Source organism: Peromyscus californicus, unplaced genomic scaffold (genome assembly GCF_007827085.1).
Source record: "Peromyscus californicus insignis strain IS unplaced genomic scaffold, ASM782708v3 Scaffold_6__1_contigs__length_162567912, whole genome shotgun sequence".
Lineage (NCBI taxonomy): Eukaryota > Metazoa > Chordata > Mammalia > Rodentia > Cricetidae > Peromyscus > Peromyscus californicus.
In genome coordinates, this window is record NW_026294584.1 from 108311875 (window position 1) to 108335066 (window position 23192).

The 23192-nt window shown below is 43.9% G+C and overlaps 2 long non-coding RNA genes across 3 annotated transcripts; one reads left to right on the forward strand and one right to left on the reverse strand.

The window, feature by feature from the left end:
- Positions 1–1925: 1925 nt before the first annotated feature.
- Positions 1926–22658, forward strand: LOC128098822 (uncharacterized). 2 transcript variants are annotated; one of them, XR_008214352.1, is made up of 2 exons: positions 1926–8102; positions 20381–22658. It is a non-coding gene; the product is annotated as an uncharacterized LOC128098822 (long non-coding RNA). The 2 variants fall into 2 exon arrangements; XR_008214351.1 differs by lacking the exon at positions 1926–8102 and adding an exon at positions 17064–17785.
- LOC128098821 (uncharacterized) lies at positions 4299–20027 on the reverse strand. Its single transcript, XR_008214350.1, has 2 exons — positions 18223–20027; positions 4299–11120 (listed from the first exon to the last, which is right to left on the reverse strand). It is a non-coding gene; the product is annotated as an uncharacterized LOC128098821 (long non-coding RNA).
- Positions 22659–23192: the final 534 nt, after the last annotated feature.

A 23192-nucleotide genomic window follows, 5' to 3' on the forward strand; every position in this document is an offset into this window, starting at 1 on the left:
ACACACACACACACACACACACACACACACACACACACACACACACCCCAAACAAACAGCACCTTTCTTTTTTTAATCTCCTGTTACATTTTCCTCCTGTTCGGAAGCTTCAATGCCAGTGTCACAGTCTTTACTTTCAGCCAAGACATCCATAATTTCTCCCTAGATAAAACAGTAATGTGGGCCTCATGAACCTGTCTCTCTGTGTGGTAAGCAGATCTCCTTAATTCAAAAATAGCCCCCTTTGCTTTGGAAATGCACTTTCCCTGACTTTAGTTATTTGGTTTTAATGTGGGTTCACCATCAACTTAACCAACCTGTTTGTTTAGGTGATTGAACACAGGATACCACCTGGTTGGTTGGCCTGACTGACCTGTCACCATATTTCACCTGTGATTGGTACCAGGGATCCTCACAGGATCAACACAGCCAATGAATAAGAATGCTGTTTGGAGTTCATACTCAAGACATCCCTGAAAACTACCTCCAACTTGCCTCTAGCGATGTCCACAGGAGGAAAAGGTTAAGAAAACATGGAATCAATTCACACAGAAGTAGAATTGAGAGAGGAAGGGTATGACCTTGGATCCTCATCTCTGACATTCACTCAGCTCTCCCTTCAAATGTATGAATTATATCACAAGTCTTCTATGCACTCAACCTTTTATACTGGGCAGCTTGTGCTAGGTTTCTGGTCCTTCCTGATTAACTTAGGTTGTACCTGCAGGAAGAAGCATCTTGCATACTGGTTTGTATAGAGTAGATACCTAATGGATGTGCAATGTTAAAAAGACACTATTTCTATTCTTTTTAAACAAATGAACTTTGAAACCCATAGAAAGGAGTCCAAATTATTGGTGCCAGTAGTACCCGTAGAGACACTTTGTCAAGTCTACTAGCATTTCAGTTCTTACTGGTACAGTAATGAAAGGGATAGATCAGTGCTGTCCACAGAAATACAACTGAAATGTAAGACACTGCCAAAATTAATCACAATATTCTACTTTATTTAACCTAATGTATAAAATTATCATTATACTGCAATCAATGTAAAATACACTAATGGCATAGTTTAATAACCACCTCCTCATTATCACACAGGTTGGCCATGCCTAATGAAAAACTCAGAAATCTGAAATGCCCCAATACCAAAACCTTTTGAGGATCACATCAGCTCCGAGGATGTTCAGATTTTCGAATTAAGTGTGCTCAATCAATAAGTCTATGCAAATATCCCCAAACGTGAAAAACCTGGAAAACGGAGCACTTTGGGTCCCAAGCATTTTGCATAAGGCTTACCCAACTGGGATTAAGTCTTTCAACTCTCGGATGTATTTTGTATTTATAGAATACTTCAGTTTGGACTTGCCACGGTTCAAGTGCTCAACAGCAATACTTGACGAACATGTTGGATGGCATAACTGTGCTTTAAAAATTCCAATCCTGGTGCTGCTACTAACCAGTGCTTTGACCCTAAATGTAGACACACTCTTATGGCGTTGAGAAGAAAATGTAATAGGTTACTGAAGAGCAGGTAATAATGATGGCAAGGATGGGGAGGACCGAACGCTGTGGGTTATCAGGAAGGGCCTCTTGGAGGAGGCTGTCCGCTATTTACCCTGGAGCTCAACCGTAAGATGGAGCCAACCACATCACCACCCAGGGCTAGGAGATCAGTGTCGTTTTCCAGAATGAAAATGAAGAAGCCGAGTATCTGGTGACAGGAGACGCTGCTGTGTGACCTGTGCGGCCACCAGCCTCACATCGTTTTCTAAGCTCAACGGTGTGGAGTGCCAGCAGCAGCTGTTCGGTGTGCTGCATAGTTTTTCAAATAGTCCCTGCATCTGTTCCTCCTGCATCCAGAGAAGTTAAGAAGAGAAACAAACTTGGCAGAAGGTGGGGAAGGCCGTGGTGGCACTAAAAAAAAAAAGAAAGAAAAAAAAAAAAGAAAGAAAGAAATCAAGCAAGGCAATTTCAGGCAACTCCAGCTTTAGAATAGATAGGTACAGGTGCCATGGAATAGCCCCAGCTGATCTTGCTCACGAACGCAGGGGTAGGGGTTCAGGACAGTATTGAGCTGGTGAGGCCCTGCAGAGACACACGCTGAGCCGCGTGTATCTTTGCTGCTGCCAAATTTGTCCAGACTTAGGGCTGGGCCCACTGCTGGCCGCCTCCTCCCACCCCCTTGCCTGGTTCTCTTTGAAAGCAAATTGCTCTGCAGGCTATTTATGACATGTCTCAGGCAGCTGCCGGCTTGGCAGCTTCTGGAGGAGCGTAGTGTTTGCGGGGCAGGTAAGAAACCACAAAGGTTAGCTGCTTTATCGCAGATCTGCGCATTTGGGAGTTTGTGCTCGGCCTTTGCTTAGCTCTGCTACCTTCCTCAAGACGGTCCCACAGATAGCCTCAGAAAGGTTAACCCGTTTCCTTGAACCCACACAGCAATGAAGTGGTAGCTCCCTACTCCCTGACAGTTCTGTTCTAAGCTGAATGAGAAGGCTTAGGCTGGAGAGAGGGAACTGTCACAACCCATGAACTCCTGATGGGCCACAAACAAGCAAGGAACTTGACCCAGTAGCTGGGGACATTCCGAGTGTACACTCAGGTCTGACTGAGTCTAGACTTTCCACACTGTTTCCAAGTCGGCTCAAAAAAATGACAGATGATGAATAGAAAAGACACACGCATTAAGGGTTTGTGGACTGCACCATTGGGTTCAGAATCCAGAGACAGGGAAAGAAGAATGTGGAGGGGACTGCAGAGCCAGCTGCTGAACTCATTAATAAATGTCTTTGGGAGAGCATTTAGGAATGCAGGATCATAATATCCAAACAAGAATCTGAGCACAACATAGAAAGCAAAACCAGATCATATTATTAATCCTCAAAAAGTCACGCTACTACCTGTAGTGGAAACTAGAGTTTAACCTTGAGAGCCTCACTTAAGGGGTGTGTGTAAGCCCACACGGACCCTGACACCCTTTCTTCCCTAACCCCGCCCAGAATGCTCACATGATTTCTTTGTGAATCACAGCACCTGCCTACCGGCCAGAAGTAAAGCTTTCTCCTGCCTTGTCATCCACTGTTATTTCTGCTCTCTTGGCCATCTACGATAACATTTGTCATTCACGCGTCTCAAGGTTGTGCCTTCTCTTGATGTCTGACGTCACAGGAGAGGATCCAGCCAGGTGTTGTGTAACACACTGGTCCCAGCTTAGGAGCTTAAAACCGGACAAATTCTGGCCTAACATTTCCTGTGGGTCAGGAAGCCAGGCATAGCTTATCTAACTCATTGGTACTGCGATGTCTCTCAAGCAACAAGGAGGCGCTGCCTCTAGCTATGATTCTCCCAGCTAAGGTTGGCGCTGTCCTCAGGCTTCCTCAGTGATGAGTGATGGAATCTGGTTTCTTGAGCATGGTTGGACTGCTCAGTTCCTTGTCATGTGGGGCCTCTCTACTGGGAGCTTCATCAAAGTGAACGCTCGAAGGAGAGGGTGGGGTTAGCAAGTGAGGACAGGGAAACCATGCCAGCAGTCTTGGGCAGCACAACCATGGAAGTCTCCTCTCATTATTTTAGCTACATTCTTCTTGCTAAAAGGAAGTATCGGGTATAGCACCCCTTCGTGAGGAAAGGGTTATTCAAGGGTAGAGACATCAGGATGTGAAGTCCATTGACCACAATCTTGGAAACTGTCTCCTGCAGAAATTATGTGTCATGTCTAGTGAGCACCGTATGTACTTCCTCTAAATGCCCCAGGAAGAAATAGCCACACTGAATTTCACATTTCCCTATACTCTTGCTTCTTACACTCACTTCAGAGGACGGAGCACTTACTATGATAGCAGATAAAAGAAACTGAAGGTTCCCTCTTCTGCTCCATATTACTTATCCTTTTCACCACGAAGCAGCCAGGATGCATTTCCTAAAACTCAGATCTGATCATGACAACCCCTGTTCAGAATTTTTCAGTGGCTCATGGTGTCTATCACACATCTTATCGTGAGTCTGGAGGTCTTGGGTACCGGCCTGGATTCCCTGTCCCATCTCACTGTTCTCACATCACCTCTAGTTGACTCCATGTCATCAGCCATGCGTATGCTCTGGGTATTCTTTTAGGCAAGGCATTTTCTCTCCCCATCTCCCTATCAAAATTCTGTCCTCCTCAAGCCCCATCACCCCCAGATAAATGAACACTCTTTCTCTCATCCGGAGTGTCCATGGGGGAGAGATGATGCTAGCGGTTTATCACTGTTCCAGTTAGGTTGATCGTTTCTGTGAAGAAATGTCATGACAAAAGCAACTTGGGGAGGAAAGGGTTTATTTGGCTTACACTTCCACATCACTGTCCATCACTGATGGAAGTCAGGACAGAACTCAAACAGGCCAGGAACCTGGAGGCAGGAACAGAGATGCAGTACCTGATGCAGAGGGTATGGAGGGGTGCTGCTTACTGGCTTGCTTCCCATCGCTTGCTCAGACTGCTCTTTTTTTAAGAAATAGAACCCAAGACCACCAGCCTAGAGGTGGTATCACCCACACTGGGCTGGGCCCTCTCCCATCAATGACTAATTAAGAAAATTCCCCACAAGTTTGTCTATAGCCTGACATATGTAGACATTTTCTCAGTTGAGGTTCCTTCCTCTCAGATGACTTTAGCTTCTGTCAAGTTGTCATAAAATCTCCAACACAATCACTCTGCCCTTAGTCTCTTGCATTGTATCTGGTGTCAGTCAGTGTTATGGTTGATGATAACATTTTAGAAGATAATAACGGAAGTTCCCTAGGCAAAAGGGCCCGGGGTCTCACTAGGTGCAACACTGCTTCTTTACACTTGGCTCTTGGCCTCTTCCTCAGTGAAGGGAAGCCCTCCCTGAGAACCGAAAGTGGTGACAACACACCTTTGGGCTACTATGTTTCTAGGGCTCCAAAATAGATGGAGATGTACTTATACCAATGAATGTATGGTATGGTTTTTGAATGAAAGATTTAAGAGTTTTGGACAAAAAAGATAGCACATCATCCCTGCAAATGGCACATAAGTCAACACTGATTAATATGCAGGATGCAAGGTGTTTTGCATGGAGTCATCACCCATGTCACATTGACAACATTGTAAATGTATATCATTATTCCCATTTCACAGATGAGAGGACATAAATCCAGGGAGGTACTGGTGCTTAGCCACAGGAGACAGATACTTAGTGTAAATTGAGTTGGACCAAAACAAAGATGAGTGCTACTATTTTGTAAGCCTTTAGTATGTGCCAAACTTTTACCAGCACTTAATATTGGTTCTCTCATTCTACCTTCCTTGAAACCATCAAAATCAGATACAATTATCTTTGAATCAAAATGAAAAAATATTTAAAGAGTTTATGAATATTGTCTCTGATTATGTAGATAGAAAGAGGCCAGCATTCATATTCTTTTCCAGTACATATCTAATTGCAGTGGCATTTTAATGAAGAACTCAATTTCCAAGTATGAACTATTTTAGGACATATGTTAGAACCCCAGACCAATAATAGCGGTGAAGACTAGCCTTTTATTCTTGGTTATTTTCCTAAATAATAACACTGGCATAAATATTTAGAAGACTTGAAATCATCACTTTTAGACAAGCCATGAAATATCTTACAGTGAACTTTAACTCTACTTGACAGAGAAATTAAGGCTAATTTAAAGCCAGCCATGAAAATGTAACTCATGTGCATGCTAGTCCACGAAGGGAAACATGCCACTATACAAGGACTTGGGAGCGTTTTTATTTCCTGCTGTCTTGAAAGCAATTACTAAACCATAACTGAGGATTTTATTTCTCCTGCTGGCTTTTCACTTGCATTATGTAGCTGATGGTGGTGACATTAAATACTCTGAATATCATGGCCTTCGAGGGTGGGCCCACAGCCCCCATACTCCATATCTTTCTTTTTCCCAGCTAGAGTGTGTCCTCTCTCCCTCCTTAATTCCACACTGGGATCTGAACCCAGGCCTGTCTGGTATACAAGTCTGTGCACTGCCCTCACACAAACCCTTCTCAAGGTCTTTTCTTCCACCAGTGCAGGCCACTGTATTAAACGTGAAGCATGGAGCCCAGGAAGGTTGAAAGTTGGTGTGTACCTGCGCAATGGAAGACCGTGATAGTCTCTCTGGATCAAAACATAATTCCACCAGTTCCTCTGAATCCTCCAGGCGTAAATGAATAGGAAGGCTTTCCAAGTCTTATCAACCAGGGGGTGGTAGGATTTGTTCATTCCTTTGTTTGTTTAGTTGCTTTGTTTTGGTTTTTGACAGGCTTTTATTATGTAGCCCTGGGTGATCTTGAACTCACTGTGTGAACTGGCCTCAGACTTATAGAGACTGGACTGCATCTGCCTCTGTCTTTGCCTCTGCTTCCCAAGCTCTGGATCTAAAGCTTGTGCTCCATGTCCAGTGGTTTCAGAAGCAGGCTGATGATTCGTGTTAGCTGCAAGTTTCCATTTGCCTGTGTTTCTCAGGAGCCATCACAGATCTGTGGCTTCAGGCACTCAAGGGCCAGGGCTTAGAAAGTTGTGTGACCAAGCCCCTAAAGGATTCTGGTAGCTAGTCAGACAGAAGTCACCAGTTCCTCCCGCTCTACCAAGCACCTGCTGTAAAACAGAACCTGACCCCATGAAGTCTCTTGCTCTTGACCCTTCATAAACCCCAAAAGGATGCTGCCTTGGTAGCTGGTGGGTGTTTGGCCCAATGAATGGCAGCAAGATTTTCCATTTCTCTAAGGAGGTTCACCATTTAACTAGCCTCTTGCATACCTAAACCCACTAAAACACTTGTTCCTTGCTGTGTATCTCAGAATTCTAAGCATGAAATGCAAAACAAGGATGATGATGATGATGGTGATGATGATGATGGTGGTGGTGGTGGTGATGGTGGTGGTGGTGGTGATGATAATGAGGAGGAGGAGCATAGCATCTACAGTTACTTTGGGAACATATAGCGTGTGTATTGTATTATCTTTAAGCTCAGCAGCTCTGTACGTTGTGTCTCCATTTTTCACATGTGAAAACTGAGTCAGAGTGTGAGGTGTCAGCCGGAGCAAGGTTCAAATCCAGTTCCTAGGAACTCCTGCCCCAGTTCCTTGTTCCCCAGTGGCTGAGTCGTTTTGAACAAATTGCTGAGACTCTTGATGCCTTTTCTTCTGCAAAGGTGCCGGGTTAGGGGGCAAACAACCAGTTCACAAGGCTGTTGCTGAAATCCAACAAACCGATTTATGTGAAACAAAAGCACGGGGCTATGAAATATCATCATAGTCATTTGGTAAACCATAGCCTCCCAAATACATCTCGGAAAATGTTTGACCACTCTCAACCTACAGGTTGAAAATAATTTCGGCATTAGTGATTCTTAGTACTCAGCAGCAAAGAAAAGATCGCAAGGCAGCCTTCAGTTAAGCCTGAGGATGGTATTAGCTAGTATTATTTTTTAAATCACTTGGTCTTTACATTTCATCTGGCCAAGAAGGAAAGGGGGCCCTTTCCGCCTGATTTGGAGTGGAATTACTTGGGTAATCACCCTCTCCCCGTTGTGCTTGGAGAAGGCTGCTACTGCAAGAATATACCATTAAGTTCTTGCTTTGATTTCGGCTGTTAATCCCATGGCCCAGCTTGACATTGTCTCTTAGCAACCTCCTGTCCTTTTCCCCTTTTCATTCTTGTGTCTCTAACAACACTTCCTCTCTCTGGTTTTTCTTCAGCTGGCCTGCGGCTTTCAAGGCCCCTTAAGCCTAGTGTACACAGAGAAGTGGGAGCCCGGAGCCCATGCGCACGTTTATGTTAATAGTCTGAGGGGAGGAACATGCTGTTCTGGAAGCTGCTTTCCAACTGTCACATAAATCAGTCAGGGAGAAAAAAAAAGGGTTACTATTTTCACAAAGACACTGCCAAGGAGAGCAGCGGGTCTTGGCTATGCGTCAGCACCCAGCCCCACTCCCCAGAGCTGAGCTTTCTCAAGTGTTGCCTGTGTTCGCCACTGTTCTGTAGTGTTGACTTATTTCGTAGATGCAGAGGATTTCCAAGTCAGAAGGGACCTTTGAGATCATCTGCGACTCCATCAAATGGAAACTTCCAGTAAGTGCCTATTCCTGGACTCTTTCCCTGGAGATTCAGGGCCAGTTGTCCAGACTGGGGCAGATGACTGTCATTTACTGAGGGTTGAAAAGCACTGATGTAGCCATAGCTTCATGGAGATCCCAAGGTCCAGAGTGCTGGGGCTGAGGGTGACGTTGAGAGCCTTGATTTACAGTGGTATTTCCTTACAGCACTGTGAAGTGCTGTAAGTCCTGGAGTAGAGTGGCGGGGAGGCCCAGACAACATTTTCCCCAGTGCTCTGCACCCAATCACTTGTGGAACCCACACAAATGTACACTGACTTTTCTTAGTCCACTGGACCAGATTCACCAGAATCTCTTCAGAGACCCCAGCCACAGATTTTATAGGCTTCGGAAAAAAATATTTTTAGCAATATTAAAATATATTTCTAATTACATCAGCCACAGCCGGCCAGAAAGAACATCAGGTCTGGAGTTAGAACTGGATCTATCAAAAATGGACACCAGGAAGTACAGTGTGTTAGGGCTCAGGACTTATTTGTTCCCTCAAGGTTTCATGCCCCCAGTTGAAAAGTGTTGGAACGTTAAGAGATGGGAGCAGAATAGGTAGTTAGATTATGGGGCTCAGTTCTTTGTGGGGTGTGTGTGTGTGTGTGTGTGTTCATGTATGTGAATATTTTTCTGTATGAGTGCCTATGCACAAATGTGGGCGTGTTCATGGCAGTCAGAGGTCAATGTTGGGCATCTCCTTCTTTTGACCTCTACCTTATCTTTGGGATAAGGTCTCTAACTGAACCTGGACTTCACTGATTCAGTTAGACTGGGTGACCAGAAACTCCCGGGATTCTCCTGTCTGTCTCCCCAGGGCTAGGATTCCAGGCACAGCTTTTTATGTGGATATTGGGGATCTGAACTAGGCCCTTGTATTTCTGAGCGAGTACTTTCCCAGCTGAGCCTTCAGATCCATTCCTGAAGGATGGATGCTCGCCTGTAGCTAGGCTGAGTCTCAAGGAACTAAGTTGGTTTCTGTAAAAGCACATCAGGTTCCTGGGATTGCTCAGCTGCCTCCTTCTCGCCATGCAACCCTGTCTCCTGCAGGAGTGTCACTCAGCTCTAACATTTGCTCTGCCGTGTGATGCCATATGCCGTCTTATGACATGCTATGGTGCTCCCTCAGAGGTTGTCCCTGGTCTTGAACTTTCCTACTTCTAGAACTGCAGTCTCCTCTAGACAAAGTACTCAGTCCTGGGTTTGTTTGTTTTTTTTTTTTTCTTTTGTTTTGTTTTGTTTTAGACTCCAGCTCTTTCAACAAGTTATATGACCTTCTGAGTTACTATTTTTTGATCTCCAAAATAAGACTACACATATAAACTTCATCTAACTTTCAAATTTATAATGCAAAGGTTATTTCTCCTTAGAAGTCTTGGCCAAGTTTTCAGATTAGGCCATTGCCTACCAACCTGGAAAAAGGAATCACCCTAGATACCTGCTTTATAGTACTGATCACAATTCATCAGTCAAGCAATTGAAGTTTACCAAGTCCTTATGAATGAACTGACAACAAATTATGATTAAATAGATATGCAAATGATTGCTCATTCCCTACCTCCATCATCAATATTAAAATTTTATGATATAAGATGCAAAGATGTCCAATTCAACTTTGTGTCCACAGTGCCTGGCAGAAAGCTGGCATTCAATCAATGCTGGTTAAACAAGCAAATGGCTGGATGGATGACTAATACATATGAAGTACTTGACATGTAAACAAATGTTAGTTTTAATTACTTTTAGAAAGGTTAAGCTTCTTCCCCAAAGAAGCAAAACAGCTAAGAATTGAGCTGGCTTCAGGCTTCATTTTTAATGCATTCCAGTAATCTACCTTAAGGTTTATGTATGAGTGGAAGGGATGTAGGAAAATGTGACAGCTGCCTTCCCCATTAGCCAGAAACTTATGTGGCTTTTGCACATCCCCAGCCTCAGGGATGCAATCGTGCATGAGCACACACACATTTCCAGATGATGATGTCTGCTGGCATGAAGAGCCTTGGTCTGTGTTTGAGAAAATGTGGAGTTATCAGATTCTTAAGGCCGGTGACAATGATTCTCATTCCCATCGCAAGATAGACTCATAGGAGTGTGACAAAGCTGTGGGCAGCTGCACTGACCTGATCCCAGCACCAGTCAAACTGTGGGACAAACCTGTGACAGCCCCTGACCCTCCCACTGGCCACCACGTGGTATGCAATTTTGGAGGAGTGTGTGAAAAGAGAGGTGCCGAGGGAAGGCAGTCATATGACTGGCTGTGTAGGCCCAGGGTCCAGAAGTCTGAAAGAAAGTTCATTGTCTTCTTGTAGATTCTAGTGTTTAAATCAAGAAACTCTTCAACATGTATTTTAGTTGTTCTGGTTAGTAGTGATTACACCCCGGAGGTACTGCCCAGTGCTCCTCAGGGATTATCTCACTTCACTCTCTGAGCTTGGAAACCACTACCATCAATACTTGTTGCTCTTTTTTTTTCTTTGAGTGGGAGAATAACTCTGTTTGGGGTCAGATACCGTTGGGTCTCAGACTTCATAGAACTGCTTCTTGGTGTCAGTGCCCTTAGTAACCCCAGATATTGAAGGATACAGTCCTGTTCAGGACCCTGCACTGGGCCACAGTAACGATGCTGCCCATCTTCACTTCCCTGAAGCAGGCACAGGGCACACAGGCACATTCTTACATTGTCTCCTGGAACAGCCCTCCCTATGGATGCAGTGGAGATGGTCCTGAAAGATGGCAACGCCCCTCTGCCTCTTCGTCTTGGTCACCATAATGGACAAGAGCCTCCCTCAGTTGGAGACATTTGCAGGAAGTTTTCTTGTCAGTATATGTGTCTTGGTTGTTTCCCTGGGCATCTTGAAGCCTACACTGATGTTCTTGCAGTGTGGAGGAAGCTTCTCCTTGCTATTTTCTTCCAGATCCTCTTCCCATTTTGAAAGATGGTAGGCTGCTCTTGGTGGGCATGCTTGGTCGGCCATGCTCTGAATCTAGCCTGAGAAAAAGAGCATCATTATTATTTTATGGGGGAGAAAACAGGATCTAATAGGAATTTCCAAAACATTACATACATTCAGGAAACACCAGCCTTGGGCCCTTACCTTAGTGATTATTTGATTATTCTGTAATGTGTCCAGTAGATATTGCCTAGCATCTACTATTTGTCATGTTGCTTTCTACTTGCAAAAACAATGTGTTAGAGGCAAAAGTTCATGCCAGTATGACATGGAATGGACATAATGAATCTAAGTCAGCTATGTGACCCACCAGACGTGAAGGTCCCACGGGACAGAAGTAAGGCAGCACCAAAGGGTGGAGAGTTTGGTTGCAGGTGGAGTAGCTGTGGCAAGGGGCCTATGACACAAGCTCACAGTCTAAATAGAGCAATTTGGACAAGAGTCAGTGATAAAGTCACCTTTGAGGAAAGAAGGAAAGATTTTTAAGAGGTCTAAATTATACTGTGGTCATTAACCCTCTCAAATGGATTAATGAAAAATAAAGACCTACTGCAAATTAAGTACCAATATATATTAGGGACCAGTACTTTCTCATAGTTTCTCTTGGAATTCTTACAGTAGCTGTAGAACAATATCATTCATTTCTCAGATGAGGAAGTTGGGTCTCAACAAGAATAACAGAGACTGTTCAAGATTATTCAGTTAATAAGTGATGTGTGGCTGGATTGTAAACTCAGGTCCAGCTCATCACTGTTCTTCAGCCTGCCAATATCCTGCCCTTCCTTCAATTGAGCTGCCTTCCCTCCTATCTGGCTGCCCCTTTACCATGCCGACCTTCTGCCTTCTAGCACATTCCTCATTCATTCCTCTGTCCTGGACTGATGGGGACTGTAAATCTAGGAAGAACTGTGCACTGTCAGCCCTGACTCAAGTATGTCACCTTATTTCACTCCCTGAGAGACCAGGAGATCTGAATCTGGGCGTTCGCTTGCCTCTCTCCTTGCTCAGTCCTCCTGCTCGTGCTCTTTTGCAGCATGGTCCTAATGGCCTTGTTCTTTAGTGGGGGCAGACAACAGATGTGGAGAAGCAGTTCCCCAGAGCAATACCTGAGAGAATATTGAACAGGAGGAAAGGTTTATTTTGGCTTACAGTTTAAGATGCTACAGTCCACGTTTAGCTGGCTCCATTGTTTCTGGGCCTGTGGTAAGATGGAATGTCACAGTGGAAGAGCATAGTAGGGCACAGATGTTCGCTTCATGAGTGACCCATCGACAAGACACGGCCCTCAAGAACACATTCCAGAAATTTGCTTCCTCCAAGCCAGCTCCACCTTCTAAGTCTCTGCCATTCCCAACGATAGCATGGTGCCATTCACATTATAAATCCCTCAATAGACTGTGGAGTCTTTGTGGTCCAATTAGCTTTCTGTAGATCTAGAAGCTGGAAAGCAAGACTTTTACAATAAGTCTTTTTTTTGGGGGGGGGGGGTCACATGAAATCCAAACTGGAACAGTTTCTAAAAGTTCATTACTCTCAGTTCCCTAAGACGAACTCTCTTCTGCTGATGAACTGTAGACTGTCAGGCACCAAAGGTAAGAAGTTAGTTTATCATCCTTCTAGGTGCTCATCAGGAACCAACTGTTCACAAACTTGATTGCTTTCGACTTGGCAAGCATGGCTTTCATCGATGTCTCCCCTAAGTCTGACCTCATCTCCTCATGCTGCAATTCTCCATCCCCATGGGCTCTTAGAGCCACACAATGTAGGACTTTGCCTGCCAAATATAAGTATATTCAGACAGCAAGTATGTTCTATCTCCCTACAGCCTCATGAGGATGTTCATGAACACGTGCCAAAGAACACACATGTAGACTCCTGCAAACTTGGATATGATCACTAGATAACAAGCTTATCAAGACAGACCAGCACAGATGGAAATGACTGATGTGTGAGAGCTTGGAGATATTAGGAACACCATGGTCACACACTGGAAATGATGAGAAAGAAAACATTTGAGAGAAAAATGTCCACATCCCATCTTTCTGGTACCCCAGAGTTTCACAGCCTTGGTTTACCTTTTAACTCTAGCAACTCCAAGGCAGAGAGTAGTCCTTGATACGTGCTGTGCATATGCACACTTACATGAAGAGCAACGAGTGGGAGTGTTTTAAAGCATTTCTACCCACTGAGAGCCCAGCTGGTGGGCAGGAACTTGCTGATCTTATTCCAGTGCTGAAACAGCCCAGTCTGTGGGATTGAATCTTTACAAGCCCTATTTTGCAAATGAGGATACAGAGACAATGTGTCAAAAGCCAGTTTGTGTGTGGTGAGAGTGTGGCATGTGACTCATGTCCAGGTGTCCTGTGTCAAGCTTTATATATGTGTTCTCCTAGACAAAGAAGAATGTCTGTCAGTAGGATTACTGGAAAGTTCAGCATGATCATGTTCTCTCTCTCTCATTTCCATGTATCTTTTTTCCCCCTTGGTCTCTATTGTTGATTCTCTTATCTTCTTGTCTCTGTCTGTCTGTTCCCCTTTCTCTATCTTAAGTTGAATTTATGTTTACTCCAAGGTGGCATGTGAATTTCATTAGGAGGCCAACTTAGGGTGTCATAGTACAGCTGAGATCCCAGGGGAGACATGGTAACGGGGCCTTTGTGTGCCCTGATGCCTGCCAGTAGGTACCATCCTCATCAGGGGTAGCACACAGGGGAGAATCTGATAACAAACAGAGAGAGGTGACCCACATTGCGTAGTCAAGGTCTCGGGCCCAGTCCTTAGAAGCCCCTCTTGCTAAGACTCCTACACATATCACACTTTGATATATCTGCTGTTCCAGAGTCTGTCCTAGCAAATGGGGCTGTACAGGCAAGGAACTATGTGTAACCCTCTTAAAAGCTGTCCCCTTGGTGCAGAGCACAGGCCTACAAATGTGAGGGTAAATTGCACGAAGGAATAAAGTAATGATGTTGATACCAATGACTTACATGCCATCTGGGACAGTTAATAGTGCCAGTTTAGCCAGTATCTGGAATCAGAGGAGAGAAACTTCTGGGCGTGTCTGTGAGCAAGCTTCTATGTTAGGCGAAGATGGTGGAAAGACCCACCCGTAAGAAGAAGGTGACAGAGCAGCAGCTTCCACCTCTCTCTGCTTCCTGACTGTGGATGCATTGATCTCCTGCCACACTACCTTCCATGCTGAACTCACTGCGCCCTCAAACTCTATGCCGAACAAAGCCTTCCTCTCTTATGTTGTTTATTGGGTGTCTTGTCACACAACTACAAGAGTAATGCACGATCTTCATCAGGGTTACTTGTGTTTTGAAAAGAGATTTGAAAAGGCCACATTGAACCTTTATCACTATTGTCACAGAAGGCATTCCATTTGGAGTTATTAGCAATGAGAAGAATCCAACTATCCAGTATTTTTCAAGTGCCACCCAGGCAGAGCCCTTGGCAGGAAGGCAGCCCCACCACCCTAAGCATGAGTGTCTTGTCTTGGGGCTGGAGAGATGATGGCCCAGGGGTTGGAAGCACTGTTGCTTTTCCAGTTGACCCAGGTTCAATTCCCAGCACCCATATGACAACTCACAGCCGTTTGTAATCCAGCTCCAAATGATTCGACACCCTCATACAGACTTAAATGCAGGCAAAATACCAATGCACTTAAAATAAAAATAAATAAGCCATTAAAAAAAAAAGAGTGTCTTGTCTTGACCCTAAAAACAAGGAGTGTGGGAAAGGTGAAGGGAAAGGCATTTAGGGAGGGGCCCCCCTTCTTGGGAACCTCCAGTTATTCCATCCCAAATGTGACCCGGGCAAAGAGCAGGCACCAGAGCTTAGAAATTAAGGTTCTTGGGAGATAATAAAATATGAACAGAACGGTAGCACCAATGACGCTCTCTTCAGTCTTGGATTCAAAATGAGAGAAGGATATATTAGCTGACGCAGCAAAGGACCTTCCTGTCTGCAGTATATGCTCTACCTCTTCCCTGGCCACAACCCATTCCAGTAGAGGAAAGAGATTGTAATCCTGGGGACATTTGTCATTAGAATGTGCAGAAGACTTCCAAGCTGTGTGTGTCCCTTTTTTTTTTTTTTTAAGGCATTTGTTATAAATTAAACAGAATCAATGAACAAGCACAATTCTGTCTTTGGGGGAAATGCACGTAGCCAATTCGTTCCCTGAGTGCTTATGGGATAAGTGAGACTGTGCCAAATACTGCTTTTGCCAAGCATCCTCCGACCATGCCAATCTTAACAGCCCGTGATTGGAGAGGCAGCAGTGCTGGAGACTGGGCCATTCCTGGTAGGAAGGAGGTAGCCGCTGCCTGTGCTCACCGCCAACATCGGCTGTTTGAATAGGCACTTCCTCTCCGAGGGGAGTTGGTTCGTAATTTTCCTTTTGCTGCTACTGGAAGTCCTTGAATGGTAATATCACAGCTTGTACCCATTCAGGACAGGAAAGTTTGACATCTGCAGATGATCGTAACACGAGAGGAGGAAAAGCACAGTCCTGTGTGTCAGCTTCTATACAAGAACCAGGAAAGTAATTCCTATGGCGTAGCTCATGATGTAATCATTGTACTTGAGGTTGGCCTTCAGCCAGGGAGCCTTTCCCTAGTCATTTCTGAGCTTCGCTGACGTTTTCAAGGCAAGGATCCCAAGGGAAAGCAAGATTTTAAGTCCCTGAAGAGACATGCTATTTTAACTTCATCTAAATGCTAAGAAACGGCTTTGTAGAAAGTGTGACAGCCTCCTGTAAGGAAGCACGTTGTAGTGGTGTGCTCCTGACTGTTTGGGAGAGCTGGCTTCCCTGCGAAGGATGGATCCATCTCACAGGAAGGCTCCCTTGGCAACTGAGAATAGCCGACACAAAATCTGATAGGATCTTAGGTCATCGGCATGAGTTCTTTTCAACTGATCTGAGACAAAGGATGGTCCTGTTCTTTAATTTCATTTGGCTTGGATGGTTCTTTCTGAACCTTCACCAGCTAACAGTTTTTGTTTTACATCTATAAAAGATGGATGACCTAAAGGGGAGCGGGGAGATAGCAAAATAGGAGCTCCTGTTTTGTTTGCTATGATTAGGTCAAGTGCCCTCCAATTGCAGGATTCTTTCCTCAGTCTGGGTGTTGGTTAAATAGATAAAGTGTATAAGACTGTGTTGTGCTTCAAGCAGTGTCTGCATGGCCCCCAGGTGATCCAATGCAATCTGGAGAAGCACTCACTGGTGACTGTCTCAGTCTTGCATAAACAAACATTTGGGGGAATAGAGAATGAACACAATCACCAAAACAGGGGCAAGGAGCAGAGGATGCAAATTGTCATGGTGACAGAGACCAGGATGTAGAAGATCAGGAGGAAGGGAGAGAATCTTAGAAATCGGGATTTCACTGGTAAAGCGTGTGTGTGTGTGTGTGTGTGTGTGTGTAATAGTATGCCATTTAGTAAGAATGAATAATAAGGATACTCATTAAAAGATAATAAGTAATTAAACTAATTTTTGTGTAAAATGGGATACAGAAAGCTCCGCTCACTGTACTAAGAGATCCACAAGCCTATACTACACCAAATATAAAGGTTCTCATTTAGGTAAACCTGGGGACACTGGGCAGATAAATTATAATCTCTTCCACCCTAATGTACACTTTCTAATGGGCACACACACACACACACACACACACACACACACACACACACACACACTTCCTCTCCCAAAACTGCAAATTGGAAAATAGACTTGTATAAAAATCTATTTTTTCACTAAATATAAAAGTTCATTTCCATAAGAAATCATAGTTAATGATTCTTGAAAGCAAATTTAGAATTAAATTGGACAATTACAAACTGAATCAGACAATTACAATAAGACATTAGGTGAGTAAATTGTGAAAGATTTTCTTTAAAGCTGTAGGATTCAATTCTCAGCAAAGGGAGCCAAGCATTTCTTTATTACTCTAGTATTTTGGAAAGGAGACAGATCGTTGGATAGGTAAGACAAAAGACTGGAAATCCACAGGCATTTCAGTTTCCAGTCCAAGACAGCTGCTGGGTGACATCACTTAGTGTGCAAACAGCCGTGCTTGGAGGGAATTAGCAGATGAAAAGCTAGAACACTTGATATGGGTGTGTAAACGTGCTTTCTCTGTCTCTCTGCATTCTCTTTATAGAAAGGCACACCTAAAAGTAAAGTCACCCAGGACAGCATTTATAGAGTGTAAAGACACAAGAAGAGGTTCAAGACAGTGAAATTGGTGGAGGAAAGCAAGCATTTCAAGATTCAGATCATGTTGCTGCCCAGATGCAGTCTCTAAGGAAACAGCTAGAAGGGCTGTTCAACTCTTAGCTTCCTTCCAAGGAATAAAGAGCTGGCTATGGGCAAAGGAAATGCCAGGAAAATGCCAATTTCTGTCATACTAACATCTTTTTCAAGGCTGAGCCTGCACTGGGGGAATATGAACCACTGGCTGTGGGGAACAGTCGGCCCTGAGGGGTTGAAATTTGCTTCTTCAGAATGGCTGAGGGAAATCGGAGAGGAGAGGGACACAGACACCCACTAGTTAGAAAATGTACCGACATCAGAGACACCGTTGCAATGAGAAGCACAGTCCTTGGTGTGGCTCCCAAGGTGACCTCGGAGAAATGAAACACCTAAAAACGTGTTTGGAAGTGATTTTGTTAGAGACAGCAACTGCTAGAGGTAAGGAGGAAAATGAAGGAGACACTCTCAAGCGAGGTGCTGTAAGTGAGAGGTCCTGGTGGGGGCCAGTGGAAGGAGGGATGTTCTGGAACACAGTCACTGTCCTGTTTCGGACCAAATAACCTTCAAAGGCTACCTTCCCTCCCAGGTGGCAGGGTAGCATGGTTTAGGATAACCACTAATGTCTCTTACAGCCTTAATAGGCTCCTTTCTGCATTTCTAATTTTCATAGAGGCAGCTTCCTGCAAAGTAAGTAATGAATGTAAGATGACACTCTTTGGGGAGTTGTAAAGACAATCTAGGAACACGTCATTTCAGAGTAACAAACTTCACAGCCGGAGACAATTTCCATTGCATAATGTGTTTAGCCTGGAGCTGGTTTTCTTCCGCCCACCCCCCCCCCCATATCTACGCGGCTGTGTCATTATTTTACTTACCTCATTGGGGAAATCATTGTTTAAAAACTGAATATAAATGATGAAATACTCTTCGATTTTATCTTTCGCAGAATACTATCTTTCTTCCCTCACTTCCCGTCATAGAAGAGTTTGGCCCCAATGGGTGATGAATTGCTCCAAGGAGTCTGACAGTCCCAGAGGGAGGAATGAGTAAAAATAACCAGCTGATTACCAATAGGGAGCAAATTGGCCACTTGAGACCTCAGTGGCTAGAATGACAAATGAGAAGACGAAAATCCTCATCAGGGGACCAGACTTTCTGATTAGTCCAAGTGCTGATGACTACTTCCCGTGCCTCTCCCTCCCTGCTGTGGGATGATTTACATCTGATTGGACATCATTTTGTATTTGGGGCAGTCATTTCTAAAAGGGTGTTTGGAAGACTTTGAAGTACTTAATTACAACCAGGAGGCATTTAGGGCTGAGCTGTGAAATGGATGCTACTCCACGTTAGGCTCGTGGAATGTTCATTTATAGAAAGAGCCTGGTTGGTTTGGTCTGAGTATTCATGCTATCACTCTGAAAGGCAACCTTCTAAAGTCTTCTCAACAGTGAAAGAAAATAGAAGTGAGAGGAATATTCTTAGCTAAAGCATCCATATCCAAGGCAGGCTCCATGTTTTCAGCATGTATGGGGACAAACTGGGCTGCTGTTAATAGTCCATTACTAAAACGCCTGAGAATTTGGGCTCATTTGAAGAATGGCCTTTTCTTCTTTCTTCTTTTCTTTTTTTCCCTTCCTTTCTTCCTTTCTTTCTCTCTCTCTCTTTCTTTCTTCCCTCTCTCCCTCCCTCCCTCTTTCTCTCTCTTTCTTTCTTTCTTTCTTTCTTTCTTTCTTTCTTTCTTTCTTTCTTTCTTTCTTTCTTTCTTTCTTTCTTCTTAACCAACCTTCATTTAAACTGACCCATCAAGAGGCAAGTCTATAATGAGCTGTAAACCTGCCTGATTGTACTAAGTGACAGGATGCATGAAGAGAAAAACAGGACCAACCACTAACTCCCACATGAACATAGCACCATGAGCTATAAGAATTGGGACGAAGAAAAGTGGATGGGGATTTTAACATGGCAATGAAAGAAAGATCCAGGGAGAAGTGATCTCTGCTTTGAAAAAAGGATAAAACTGTATTTCTGAAGGGGAACTGCTTGATTAAGCAGCAGTACTGATATTTTTTAGTTTTGTATTGTGTGTGTTTATATAATGTGTATTGTGTGTATGGTGTGTGTGTGCTGGTACACAGGACACTATATATGTTTGGAGGGTAAAGGAGACCTTTGTGTGTCCATCACTTTGAGACAGACTTATTACTTTGAGACAAGATCTCTTATCAAACCTGGATCGAGGCTGGTGCCCAGCAAACCCCAGTGATCCTCTCGTCATTGGCCACCCCAGGCCTGGGATGACAGGCACACACAGTCACACCCCACTTTTTATGTGAGTGCCAGGGATTTGGACTCAAGTTCTCCTGCTTGTGAAAATAAGCACTACTACCCACCTGTTGATCTTCCCTGACCAATTGCACTGACTTAAAGAAAAAAACAGTGTGGTATAGAAATGTCTCTTCGGGAAAGTCATGTGGAGGTCACAACTCTGTCAACATGAAAATGGACACAAATGTTGACTGTAAGCACATGCTTCCAGTACTGAGAAGGGAACTAGGTTTGATCAGAAAAATACTGAGTGTTCTGACTACAGCCAGAACCATTTGAAAGGGCTTCACCTTAATCACAGAAGACACCAGCAAAACAATATTCTGTGGGACTTTTCCAACAGTGAAACCAATAGGCAAGATTTCTGTTTTGATTCTTTGGCTTGAGGTCAGGGATATAGAAGAAAAGAATGAGCTGGCATAGTACCTGATGTATAGATACGTGTGAGAGACATTATTCCAGGGATGAAGAAAGCTGGACCACACAGAACCTGGATGTGACTTCCTCAGGTGGCTGTGGGACCCCCGGGTATAATCCAGTGTAAAAGGCAGCGATGAGTAATTGGAAGAGGACCAAGTTCAGGGTTACAGGAACGCGGGCAGGCAACTTGGCGTTATTGTGTCTGTTTTCCCCCACCTGAATAGGCAAAAGCAGGTTTTGTGAATAGGAATAATTAATGGAAGTTTTTTATTTTTGTGTGTTTTTCAGGGAGGAGAAGCTAAGCATTACTTCTGCAGATTCTCAAAGGAGTCCATGTTCCAAGATGAGATGGGTACCAGTGGGTCATGTTCCTTTACTTTAGAAGAGGTAATTCTGAGATCCTGAGGAGGACCTCCAAAGCTGGAATAACAACTGGACTATTTGACACTATTGTGTTGTTTACTGATGTTGCCTCCTTGTAGGAAGCCTATGGCTATTTTATTTGTCAGAATGAGAAGAAAAAAAACTCCTTCCTGTCAACTCAGCTTAGGATTCCTGGACAGTTTAAGAAGCCCCGTTGATCAGATCATTGGTGCTGAGGAGGAAACGCCCATTCCCAGAGACAAACCACTGAAAGGCACTTCCTGCTCATCCCAATTTGACATGGGCAGTGAGTAGTTCCTGATATAGCAGCCCTTTCTGGAAACTACCCCCTCACACACGTAACCCCCGCTTCCTTCTTTAAGTAGCTGCATTAGGGGTGCCTCTGTGGTAGGTTACAGAGAAGAATAACTAGATAGTGTCGGGGAAAGCACTTGGGGAGCTGATTTGCTTCTGCTTCTCTGGTTATCTCTCTAAACAGGCGATGTTTTTGTTGAATAGATACAACCAGTGTTCTCGGATTTGGGGGACTTAGAGTGATATGCCACAGGCCCATTGGCACATCCGTGTGAGCAGTTTGGGATATCGCTGTTGTGATTGGGAAGCACCACCGTTCTAAAGCTCCAGCGCGGAGTCCAGCAGGGTACCACGATGCAGGGCCCTCATTAATGACAATCTGCTTAGTGCGTTCTGAATGGAGTTTTAGGGGATAAAATCTTTACAATGAAATAAGATCTCAAGGAAAGATTAGGCTCTAGTAAAAGCAAGTTAGGTTTTAAGAGTGGTTTTCTATATTAAACACTGTTGGCTTTCATTTACACTTAGAGAAATGTGTTATATTTAGCTGACTCGTAGTCCTCAAGAAATAAGAATGGACATTATACTTTAATATTAATAAGTTGCATACACAGAAGTAAACACTTTTGGTGATAGAAGGTGACTATAAATGCCAGCAAGTTTGTTTGCTCTTTCTTCATAGTACCATCCATGCTTAATTAAAAAGAAAAAAAACCCAAAGATTTTTTAAACATTTAAAGAGGTGATGAATTATAGCAATGAGGGTGATTAGGGATTCCACCTTCCATTCCCCCTCCACCATTATACTTTCTTTTAAGAAGTCATGATGCTCCTTACTTTCCACATCATGAACGCCAAACTGAGAGAGGACTGAGGGGTGGGGAAGATGGTTCCGTCGATAAAGTACATGCAGAATAAGCATGAGGACCCGAGTTCCATTTCCAGAACCCACATAAAAAAGTCAGGAATGATGGCATGCGTTTGTCATCCCAGTGCTGAGTGGGTAGAGACAACTGGATCCTGGGGCTTGCTGACCATCCAATCTGATTGAAGAGATGAACTACGGGTTCAAGGGAGGGTCTTGTCTCAGAAAACAAGGTGAATGCCTCCTGAAGACTTATCCCTGCAGTTGATCTCTGGCTTCCACGAATGTGCAGGTGCCCATATGCACTCACATAAACATGCAAACCTGTATCTCACCAAGGGCACTTAAGTAGTCCAATTTAATTGACTTATAATGTCCTACAGAGAGCATGGTCAACAGTAACTTCATTTCTTTCATGAGCACCGAGCTATCTGAGAGTTCTCTATATGGCATCAGCAGAAAAGCAGACTTATGCATCTATAATTTCTTTCTTCTATTGACAGTAATAAGGAAAGTTGCCAACAACCCTCAAGGTCACCTTCCACTGAGTGTCAGAATTCTTACTGTGCCCAAATGCTAAGAATTGAAAAAGGAAATGAGATGTGTGAAATGCAACTTGAGCCCAGAGCAATAGCATAACATGCAGGGAGTTTATAAATAAACAAAATGTTTAGCTCAACCTTCCATGCTCACATAACAGTGGGAAGATACCAATAAATCTCCTTACATTGTCCCATGTCAAATTCACTCTTCATTTGTGAGTTAGATGAGACCTTCTGCTCTAAGACCTTCCCTCAAGCTCTATGGTTTCCCAAGTCACCTAATCTTTTTCCTTATCACTGCTTATGTTCCAAGAGGAGCTGGCTCCATTTGTATTTATTGTGACAATGATTTACTATTCTAAACAATTACTATTTACCATTACTAAAAACAATTCTGTATATAAGAGCCTTTTTATCCCCTCCTCCTCCTTTTCCCCCTCCTTCTTAAATAAAGGAATTTGATTCTACTGTGGTGACTCAGGACTAGCCTTGGGGTCAGATTCTTATCGCAGATAATGCCAGTGAGGAAGCATGGAAACCATTATGAAGGATATAAACCATAAACTTAGCTTATCTCTGTTGAATTCTCAGGGACCTCTGAGAATGAGAGGATTTGTCTGTTGATGGTTTTCCCAAATAAAAGCCACCCAAGGGCACTGATGTCATGTGTCAACATCAACAAACACTTGCAGTGTCCAGGCCATAAGGAGTCATTGGCATTTCCAGAAGATAGTGGCCATGCACTTGCTTTCCCATAGTCATTGGTGGGTTCTAACATCTGGAGTCATTGGGATATTTGCAATGGCTCTTCTTTGGCATCTAAACCACAACGTCGTAGAGCCTCTAGACTCTCCCTAATTGTTTCTTTCTGCCTGTGGAGCAAGTTTTTACTGCAGGGGCATTACTTCTTAAATGTCCCTTAGGGTCTCTCCAAGTCTTCAAGATCTTTGATAGGGTGGCTGTGTTCTTCAATCCAGTGCATGGACTCCTAAAAGTAGGGTGTTTTCCTTATTCA